Source organism: Papaver somniferum, chromosome 1 (genome assembly GCF_003573695.1).
Source record: "Papaver somniferum cultivar HN1 chromosome 1, ASM357369v1, whole genome shotgun sequence".
NCBI lineage: Eukaryota > Viridiplantae > Streptophyta > Magnoliopsida > Ranunculales > Papaveraceae > Papaver > Papaver somniferum.
The window spans coordinates 118,364,442-118,375,562 of record NC_039358.1 but is presented as its reverse complement, the minus strand read 5'-3'; positions in this window follow the sequence as shown (position 1 = coordinate 118,375,562).

Here is an 11,121-nt window from a genome sequence, read left to right as displayed (position 1 = left end):
TCTTCGTAATATTGTTTAGGATTAAAGTTGTAGGGTAATTGCTGGTTTTTATAGAACGCCCAATTAACGGATATGGAAACTAATTGGGGATATGAATTAATATTCCCATCTAATAGTTCTTGTTAAGGGGTGTTTTCTGGGAGCAGTAATATCTTTTAAAACAAATAGAAACTAAATCAAATCTAAATATTCCCCACTTCCTTTTAAATTCTCTTCTTCTTTTCTGTCGGCTCCTCACGATGAAAAACGATTTTCTTTTTTACGTTGCTGGTATTGTATTAGTGATAAAGACCATGCCGAAAGTGATGAAGACAAGCATTCAATGCGAGTGTTCGCCGGCATTGTATTAGTGATGAAGATCATGCCGGAAATGACGAAGCCCATGCTGAAAAATTGTGCCGGCGTAGTTAGGTGATAAGCATTCAATGCCGGAAAATGGTGCCGGCGTGCTCGATAAATAACTTACAATGTCGTCACTGTAAGTTGGGAATACCCATGTTTTGTGCATTTTGTAACATTTTTCGGCATTAATTTTCTAGTAGAGGTCTATGCCGATAGTATATATGGAGGAATATTCTCTGGTAGGGAAAAAGTAACTATGGTGCCGGCATGGTGGTTTTTATACATACAATGCCGACTAAGGTTGGGGGATATTGTTTGCCGGCATGGCTAAAACCATTAAGACCCTGCCGGTAAGAAGGTTGTCGACATGGTATTCATACTTCATCTATGCCATCACTCTGTTTTTCAGGTGTGACAATGGCGAATGCAAGATCAGTTGAAGATTCAAAATACAACCCTGTTCAGAAGACTCAGAGACATTTCTTTGTTCACTATCAACATTCATTTTAACCAAATTCCTATTACCACAAAAAATTTCCTTCTACTCTCACCCAAATAAAGTGATTATGATTTATACTAGGGATAATTGGAGTTTGATACTCAGGTTTAGACCAACACTTGGTCTAACACTTGTCGAACGTTAGGCTTTGGTACCTGGACTAGACGTTGACCCGCGTTGACTAAGTTAAGTCCTAACTTCCCTTCAGTAATTATTCGGAAATTAATATAAAAATTTAATTATTAAACAGATTACTATAATAACCTTCAATTTTATTAATATTTACAAAAATCTGAAAGCTTCGTGGTGGTATAAGTTACCGAATATTTCAATCCCACTAGAGCAAAAACAAGGGAATTCCTTGAACCGAGACAAGCAGTGCAGCTGTTGTTGCTGGAACCGAGAGAGAAAAGAGAGAAATCGAATCTGAAATTGAGAGATAATTGAGAGCAGAATATGGGAAATCAGTTAATGAAGAACACTCGATTCAATTAGTGGTGGTATTGATCGATTCGAGAGATGGCGGTATTTACTTTTTTTTTTGATCGGTAAATTGCGATGGCAGTATTTACTAAAAGAAGAAATCAAATGCAGCCATTAGAGTTGAGACAGCAGATCGATGACGAAGAGATGATGCTGCTGTTGGGAGATAAATTTCGATCCGAGAAAATTCAAATGGGATTTGAGATGATTGAAGAAGTCTGTGATATTCTGATGGTGCTGCAATTGAGAAAATTGAATCTCAGTGATGCTGTTAAGGAAATGGGTTTGTGATGGTGATCAAATGGGTCATGTTGAACAGTGAAGGAACTGGTTAGGGTTGATGTTGAATCAGTAGAGAGAGATGGGGTTTGGACCGAATCGATTAATGGAGGAGTTTTGGGGTTGAATTTGTGTTCAAAATGATGAAGAACATTAGCAGCTGTAGAAGATGTTCATGGGTATGTGTCGTGGAATTGCAGAGTAGAATCTACAATTGTTGGGAAGAATTGGTTCGATTTATGTAAGAGGATATTGAATCCGAGAGCTGCTATTCATGGGAAAATGGGTGCAGATGGTGATTACATACCATGGAGCTGAGCTTCTCTTGATTGCAAGAAGAGAAAGGAGGTGTTGTTGCTTCTATGGATATGTGTTGATAAATGAAGGCTGAATTGAAGTGCTGAATTAGATGTATGTTAGGCTTATTTGATGAATTGTGTGCAGGTATGAAGCAAAGAAGTGCAACCAAGAGTTTCAATCCATTTCTTCCATCATTCCCTGTAACAACAACACCATTTAACCGGAAATCTCTCTTAACCCATTTGTCGGAAGCTATTCTTGGTGAGATGGGTTCGATGTTGTTCCGATTTGATGAAAGATTAAATAGGTTTTTACTTTGAATCTGCGACAGGGAAAGAACAGTGCTGCAATTGAAGTCGAGAAGATGAAATTGAATCTGAAATTGAGAGATAACCGTGAATTGAGAGCGGAATAGGGATTTTAGTAGATCCGTTGATGAAGAACAACGATTCGGCTACTGGTAGTATTAATTGATGCACAGAGAGAAAGAAATTAGGGTTCCGATTGTCTGCAATTGAGGAACATAAATGGAATTGAGGTTGGGGTTTTGTCAAATCTGTAGAAGATTGAATCTTAGAGTTGATGTTCATGGTATAAGATGGTGCTGGTAATGGAATTACTAGATCGAGAAGATTGCATAGGATCAATGGAGTGCGCCCTGATTGAGTTGTTGGTGATGTTTGAACGGTGAAAGAAGAATTAAGAAGGGACCTAATTTCAGGGAAAAAACCCATCTCAAGGATAGATTTGTAAACTCGTTGTTTTTATAACATTTTTATTTTACAAAATTATTAAAGTCTGGTCATAAACGGTCAACCTAGGTCGACGTCTGGTCCAGGTATCAAGGCCTAACGTTGGACAAATGTTAGACCAAAACTAGTGTTGGTCTAAATCTGAGTACCAAACTCCAATTATCCCTTTATACTAATCATTATCAAACTAATATGTTAACTTAGCTAATTATAATTAACCACTAAACATGATTAGTGAGGGGTAGATTAGGAATTAGTTAAAATACAAGGATATGGGTAACTTTGATTTACTATTTAAATCATTATTTTGTCCTATTATCATATCTTTCAATTAGTTTCCATATCCCCCAATTGCGTGTTCTTTTTATTTTAGAGGAGGATTCCCTGATAATGTTATTCTCACACTATCACACACTTTTGATGTTATTCATTTTTTATAAATTCAAATGCCAATAATTTGGTCATGCGTTCCATTTTCAAAGCTCCACAATCCTACCAAAAATTATAAAGGGTTACTGAATTAAGTATCATAGGAGTCTCGAAGAGATCTTAAATCTCACGTTAGTTGATCGCCAGAGACTTTAAAAAAGTTTCTTAAACACCCTTGTTAGTGAATATAAATCTTACTTAAGACTTTTCTCAAAACCTCTTTGATGTTGGTTAGAGACTCCTAAAAAGTCACGTAAATGCTCGTATTATTGTTTGTAAACTTCAAAGTTAAGGATTTGTAATTTTGAAAGACTTTATGCAAAAATAAGCATGGTAAAAGCCTCTACAAAATAAGTGATATTTTGAGAGACTTTTTATTTTTGCAAGTGCCTTTTCTCTCTCTTATGTATCAAACATTTAAACTAATGATTAATTAAGTTGTGTTGTATTACCCTTAAATTATTTTTATGCATATTGATTTATGTTTTTGAAACTATATTAAATTAATATACTAGTCATCTATAATACATTACATATATACAATGAATCTAAATTGTTATTAGAAAAGTTATTATTAGAAAATTTAGGATTTTTCTCAAAGAATCTAAATTGCGAAGATTTCAAGTAATTTAGGTTGCTAAATGCCATGTGAAATTTTCGGTAACCATGAAATCTGAGTTATTTTATATGAATACAAATATGGACTGTATATATGTTGTAATAATTTGGGTGGCCTCAGTAGAATGGGCCACCATGAAGAGGAACGGAAAAACCATTCCACCAGGTAATTACATATTATTGATTTTTGGTGACCTCTTAGAATTTGGTTCCTACACATAATGATAAAAACTGGGATGGATGTATATGATGTTAGAGCACTGCGCGGTCGAACTCGCAAGCGTTGCTATCTCAAGCTTGTTGTCAAGTTTAGTTGCCAAAACTATATGTCTTGATTTCTAGTTTACTTATAGCTAAGTCTCAGATTAGGATAGAAAGTGTAGTTGAGCACTAGACTTCACGGCGTTCATCGATTGAAGACGAAGAACTACTAAGGGGAGATTGCAGAACTTCATCAACAAAAGGTATGTGGAGACTTGAACTCATCTATCACTCAAAAGTCTATCTACGCTATCTCCTATTTGAGACAAAAGTCGTATAGCTATATAGACTTCATTTATGCACATTTGATATTTCGAGCTGAGTTTAACTCGCTTACATATCTCTAGAAATATGTGTTGGTAAGCTTTCGCTTTAACCAAGTTCATCTTATATTCTTGACGAAAGTAAAAAGATGATCACGTGAAAAACCTGGTAACATCTAACATGATTTGTGTGAGATAGTCATTTTATGTAGACTCGGAATGTTCCGTATTGATCATTCGATCACTTGAAAATCACTTTGACGCTAATAGTTTGTGTGAGATAGCTATTGTCATCTTCTAAGAATGTTTCAATGATTGAAATGGGAGTATAAAAACTTAACAATAATTGGATTATGTGCTCAATATGTGTACTTTCATATGTGTTGATCCAAGACCGGAATGTAGTATGCATACCCGTATGCGTACTGGCGAGATCAGGTAAAGTCCGGGAGCTAAAGTATGCGTACCAGTACGCGTACTGGCGAAGTCAGTTGAAGTCCGGGTACTATAGTATGCGTACCAGTACGCATACTGGATTCAATTGAAACATGGAAGTGTACGAAAGTATGTGTATCCAAGTCCGGCTACTTAGGTATGCGTACCCGTTTGCATACTTGAGTGAGTTATGTTCTAAAATCGGTTTGTTCATGAACTAATACATTTATATAATAAGGAATGCAATCTTTTGCAAACCGTGGCTATAATGTTCATCAATTGATTCGAGTGAATCGAAATCGATTTTGCTTCAATTGTGTCTTGTATACTTCTATGAGAATATAAACAATTGAACAACTCTAGAACTAGTTTCATTTGAGTCATTTCAACTAGTTATGGTTAAGATGAATATGGTTGATATGAATTTGATCCACTTCAACTAGTTATGGTTAAGATGAATATGGTTGATATGAAAGTGTTCATATGGCTAACTTCGGTTAACTATTGTTGAGCCAACAAAGGTGTACACGTTTAAGTACGGTTACTCATATCTAAATGAAGTCACTTTTCATTTATGTGTAACAAGCTAAGTTCGATCTAACGGTGAATATTGAATGCTTTGTTACCAAGGTAACATTGATTGCAAACCATGATTTGAAGCTTATATAAGGGAGAACTCTAGCAACTGGGAAACCTAATCCCCACACCTCCTGTGTGATAATAGTTGCGACTAGAGTCGATTCTCCTTTAACCTTAGGTTTTTCTAAAACCCTGTAGGTTAACGACTTGAAGAATTCATTGGGATTGTGAAGCCAGACCCAACTATTTTCTCTGTAGTTGCGGGCTCTGATCTTGCTGTTTTTTTTTTATCATGATTGAGTACTATCTTCTCTAAGTTTTGCTCGAGATTTGATCTCTGATAAGCAAGATAAAAAGTAGTCACAAACATCTTCGTCTCATAGTTTGTGATTCCACAATATCTTGTTTCGCTACCATACGATTAAGATTTATTATGAGGTGATTGATATTTCTAGGTTGTTCTTCGGGAATATAAGTCTGGTACATCAATTGGTTCATGTTCACCTTGATTTATCAAAAGACGCAACAAAACTCATAGGTATAGCTGTGGAAGACAGATTTATCTATTCAATAGACTTTTCTGTGTGAGACAGATTGGTTTATCAAGTCTTCGACTTTGGGTCGTAGCAACTCTTAGTTGTGGGTGAGATCTATTAAGGGTATCAAGGGCGTCGAGTCCTCTTGGGATTCAGATGCGTAAGGAACGCGACTGTACCTTGATCTATGTGAGATTGGTTAGGGCTCAACTACATTCCAGTCCGAAGTTAACTTGGAGTAGGCTAGAGTATGTAGCGGCTTAATACAGTGTGGTGTTCAAATCTGGACTAGGTCCCGGGGTTTTTCTGCATTTGCGGTTTCCTCGTTAACAAAACTTCTGGTGTCTGTGTTATTTCTTTTCCGCAATATATTTGTTTATATAATTGAAATATCACAGGTTGTGCGTAAGTTCAATCAATTGTGAATCCAACCTTTGGTTGTTGATTACATTGATTGACACTTGGATATTGGTTTTTAATGTCGTCCAAGTTATTTCTTATATTCAATTGGGATCACAAATTCCTATTTGTTTGGTTGCGGATTGAATTGAGAAATAGAGGTATAACTCTTTGATTTACTTTTCTTAAGATTGAGTCTGACTGTCTAGTTGATTCTCTTGAAAGTATATTGGAGTTAGTCCATACAGATTGCTAAGCGAAATATTGGGTGTGGTTGTTAGACCCCCGCTTTTTCATATAATAATAGTCGCACATGGGCTATCAACGGACTGCGGCTTCCTAGACTGTTCACTCGTCCCTAATTGTTTTTCGCTTTCAAAAATGATTAAAATAGACCCACTATGATCATATTTATTGTCTATATAGATCATAAAAACTCCCCAAAAATCTACTACTTTAGTTTCTGAAAATCACAAAGACTCTCTAAAATACTCTCACAAAATAACTTGAAATCTCATTCTTGAGAATTTTCGAGAGTCATTCAATAAAAAATCTCAGAAAATCCTCACAGTTCTCATTTTACTACCCCCTTGTTTATGTATTCAAAGATACCAAACCTCACCATTATCCATTTTAATTTCAATCGTTAATTTTCCATGACGGATTTTTAGAATGATAGATGGTCGTGTTATACATCTCGAAATGCAATAATTTTTGGCAGAAATGTAGATCTTTATAAGAAGGATATATTACCAAAATCTTAGTCAAGTCATTATCGTTTGAGTTTCGTAAAAAAAAATAGCGTCGAAAATGTGACATATTGTGAGAATAGTATTGTTCGGATCCTTCAGAAATGTAAATTGAGGTTTTAATGGAGTAGCTGGTCCGATAGATATGTACGTAAGAATAACTAAATTCTCTAGAATATGGAGGTATATGTGTTGTTAGAGCATTGCTCGGTTAAACCCACTGGCGTTGGTATGCCAACTCAGTTGTCAAATTTAATTTCCAAAACACGTTCTTGATTTAATCTACTAAAGTCAGTTTCAGACTAGATTAGGTTTAGGTAGTAGAATATAAAATCAAAGGTATCCTTGAAGACTGAAGATTGAAAACTCGCGAAGACATATATAGAAAATTTCATTAAAGTTTCATATCAAAAATTTGATTCTCTTGTTTATTTTACCTCTCCATCCATCGAAACAAAGTGCTCACTCTTTAGAACAATTCCTATGACGATAAATATACTTTTGTATATACACCTGCGAAGTTTCTAATCCTAAGACTTTAGTGAAAACAACCATTGGCACTGGAAAGGTCTCCAAAAAAACAAGCCAAGAATCACTCAATTATGAGTTATAAAAAATAAGTTATGAGTGATTTAGTAAAGCTGAAATGTGTAGCTAAAGGTTGATATCGTGAATAAAAAATTGTACACGAACTTTTAGCAACAGTTCACGAACTGAAACCGTAATTACGTGAATAAAGTTCTATTTTAATCAAGTATTTGGTGTTTGCTTTCCTAGATAAGGTGGCTTTGTTTCTAAGCAACCTAAGCTTGATCATTCACTAATAATATAGGTTTTATATAACTACACACACCATCCCTTAAAAATTGTGTATGAGTTGCATAAGGTTGTTTTCACATCTTTGATTTTCACGAACAAGAGTGAGATTTTTAAAGATTTTACTTGGGGATCGTAAAGCACGGGCAAGATATCTTCTTTGATAGTTATGGACCTGTTTCTAGGTGATTTTCATAAACCATATATTTGATAGGTCAACATATCTATAGATTATTTCTAGGTAATTTTGTGAGGAAGAGATCAACTAGGTTATGCAACGTGTAAACCTTAATTTTTGAGGAGCATCTTATAAAGAGAATTAACTTTCTGCTTGAATATTTTCAAGATCATATTTTAAAGAGAATTATCGTTCTACTAGGAGATTTACAAGAGAAATTCCTAAAGAGAATCAGTGTTCTATTAGGAGTTTTTACAGGTGCATATGAAAACAACTGAAGCATGTATTACATTTAGTCCGAAATATGGTAGTAGGCAATTTGTTGTAACAGCTTAAATCACTGTGTGTTCAATCTGGACTATGTGACGGGGTTTTTCTATAAAATTTTAGTTTCCTCGTCAACAAAAGTTTCTGGTGTCTATGTTATTTCTTTTCCATATCATATTTTTTTATCATTATAATTGAAATATCACATGTTGTACGCCGTAAAACCTACATAACATTAACTTAACTGTAAAGAACCTACAAAACTCGTTCTTGTTGATTTGTATCTTGAAATATAGATTACAAGACTTGTTCTTGTTGGAATTTGGTTCATGTACAGTTCAGGTACATACTAGGTTTACCTTATTAAAACAATCTTTTATGCAGTTTTGTAATCGAACGTATAGATTACACAAGGATTGTCCATATAGGTTTCGGAACAAAGAAAGTTGATGGTATACTAGTTAGCCTCTACTTTTCAATTGGTATCAGAGCAGGCAAACACCTTAGAGACATAAGTCTTTATTTGTAACGATCTGAACCTATAAATATGAATTTTAATTTGTGTCAACCAATTTCAATACACGTACCACCAGGATTCGTTGGCATTAATTACTTATTGTGGAAAATAGTTACGCTTTCCTTCTTTCAAGCTCGTGATTTCAATATATGAGTGAAGGTTGTCAAAGATTATACTCGTCCAACAATTACTATAAATGATGTAACCTCTGCCAAGGATATTGGTGAATGTTACTGTTAGACCACTGCTCGGTCGAACTTGCAAGCATTTCCATCTCAAGCTTGTTTTTCAAGTTTAGTTTCCAAAACTATAAGTCTTGATTTCTAGTCTACTTATAACTAAGTCTCGGATTAGGATAGAAAGTGTAGTTCAGCATTAGACTTCACGACATTCATCGATTCAAGACGAAGAACTACTAAGGGGATTTTGTGGAACTCATCAACAAAAGGTATGTGGAGACTTAAACTCATTTATCACTCAAAAGTCTATCTACTCTATCTCCTATTTGATACAAAATTCGTATAGCTATATAGACTTCAATTATGCACATTTGATATTTCGAGCTGAGTTTAACTCGCTTACATATTTCTAGAAATATGTGTTGGTAAGCTTTCGCTTTAACCAAGTTCATCTTATATTCTTGACGAAAGTCAAAAGATGACAATGTGAAAATCTCCTTGTAATATCTTACATGATTTGTGCGAGACAGTCATTTGATGTAGACTCGGAATGTTTCGTATTGATCATTCAATCACTCGAAAATTTCTTTGAAGCTAATAGTTTGTGTGAGACAGCTATTTTCGTCTTCCAAGAATGTTTTAATGGTTGAAATAAGAGTTTAGAACAATTAGATATAAGCATAGTATGCGTACTTGCATATATGTAGTCCATGTCCGGGAACCATGGTATGCATACCCATATGCGTACTGGTTGGTTTGTGAAAGTCCGAGAACCTTGTACGCATACTGGCGTGAGGTTCAGGTCCGGGAATTTCTGCTGAGTTTGGTGGTATGCGTACCCGTTTGCATACTGGCGAATCCAAACTTAGTCCGACCACTAAGGTATGCGTACCCGTTTTCATATTTGAGTGGATGATGTTCTAAAATCGATTTGTTCATGAACTAATACATTTATATAATAAGGAATGCAATATTTTGCAAACCGTGGCTATAATGTTCATAACTTGATTCGAGTGAACCAAAATTGATTTTGCTTCAATTATCTCTTATAGACTTCTATGAGAATATAAATAATTGAACAACTCTAGAACTAGTTTCATTTGAGTCATTTGAACTAGTTATGGTTAAGATGAATGAGGTTGATATGAAAGTGTTCATATGGCTAACTTTGGTTAACTATTATTGAGCCAACAAAGGTGTACACGTTTAGGTACGGTTCCTCATATCAAAATGAAGTCACTTTTCATTTGTGTGTAACAAGCTAAGTTCGATCTAACGGTTGAAAGATATTAGCTTGAGTCTAATCAGGTTTTCATCTAACAGTGAATATTGAACTCTTTGTTACCAAGGTAACATTGATTGCAAACCTTGATTTGAAGACTATATAAAGGAGAACTCTAGCAATTGGGAAACCTAATCCCCACACCTTCTGTGTGATACTAGTTGCGACTAGAGTCAATTCTCCTTTAACCTTAGGTTTTTCCAAAACCCTGTAGGTTAACGACTTGAAGACTTCATTGGGGTTGTGAAGCCAGACACAACTATTTTCTATGTAGTTGTTTGTTCTGATCTTGTTGTTTTCTATCATTATTGAGTACTATCTTCTTTAAGATTTTCTCGAGATTTAATCTACGATAGGCAAGATAAAAAGTAGTCACAAACGTCTTCGTCTCATCGTTTGTGATTCCACAATATCTTGTTTCGCTACCATACGATTAAGATTATTGTGAGGTGATTCTAGGCTGTTTTTCGAGAATATAAGTCCGATATATCAATTGGTTCATGTTCACCTTGATTTATCAAAAGACGGAACAAAAATCATTGGTTTATCCGTGGGAGACAGATTTATCTATTCAATAGAGTTTTCTGTGTGAGACAGATTGGTTTATCAAGTCGTCGACTTTGGGTCGTAACAACTCTTAGTTGTGGGTGAGATCAGCTAAGGGAATCAAGTGCACAGAGTCCTGTTGGGATTCAGAGACGTAAGGAGCGCAACTGTACCTTGATCAGTGTGAGATTGGTTAGGGCTCAACTACATTCCAGTCCGAAGTTAACTTGGAGTAGGCTAGTGTTTGTATCGGCTTAATACAGTGTGGTGTTCAAATCTGGACTAGGTCCCGGGGTTTTTATGCATTATTTCTATTTGTTTATTAAATAGAAATAATTAATAATTGAAATATCATAGGTTGTGCGTAAGTTCAATCAATCGTGAATCTAGCCTTTGGTTGTTGATTAAATTT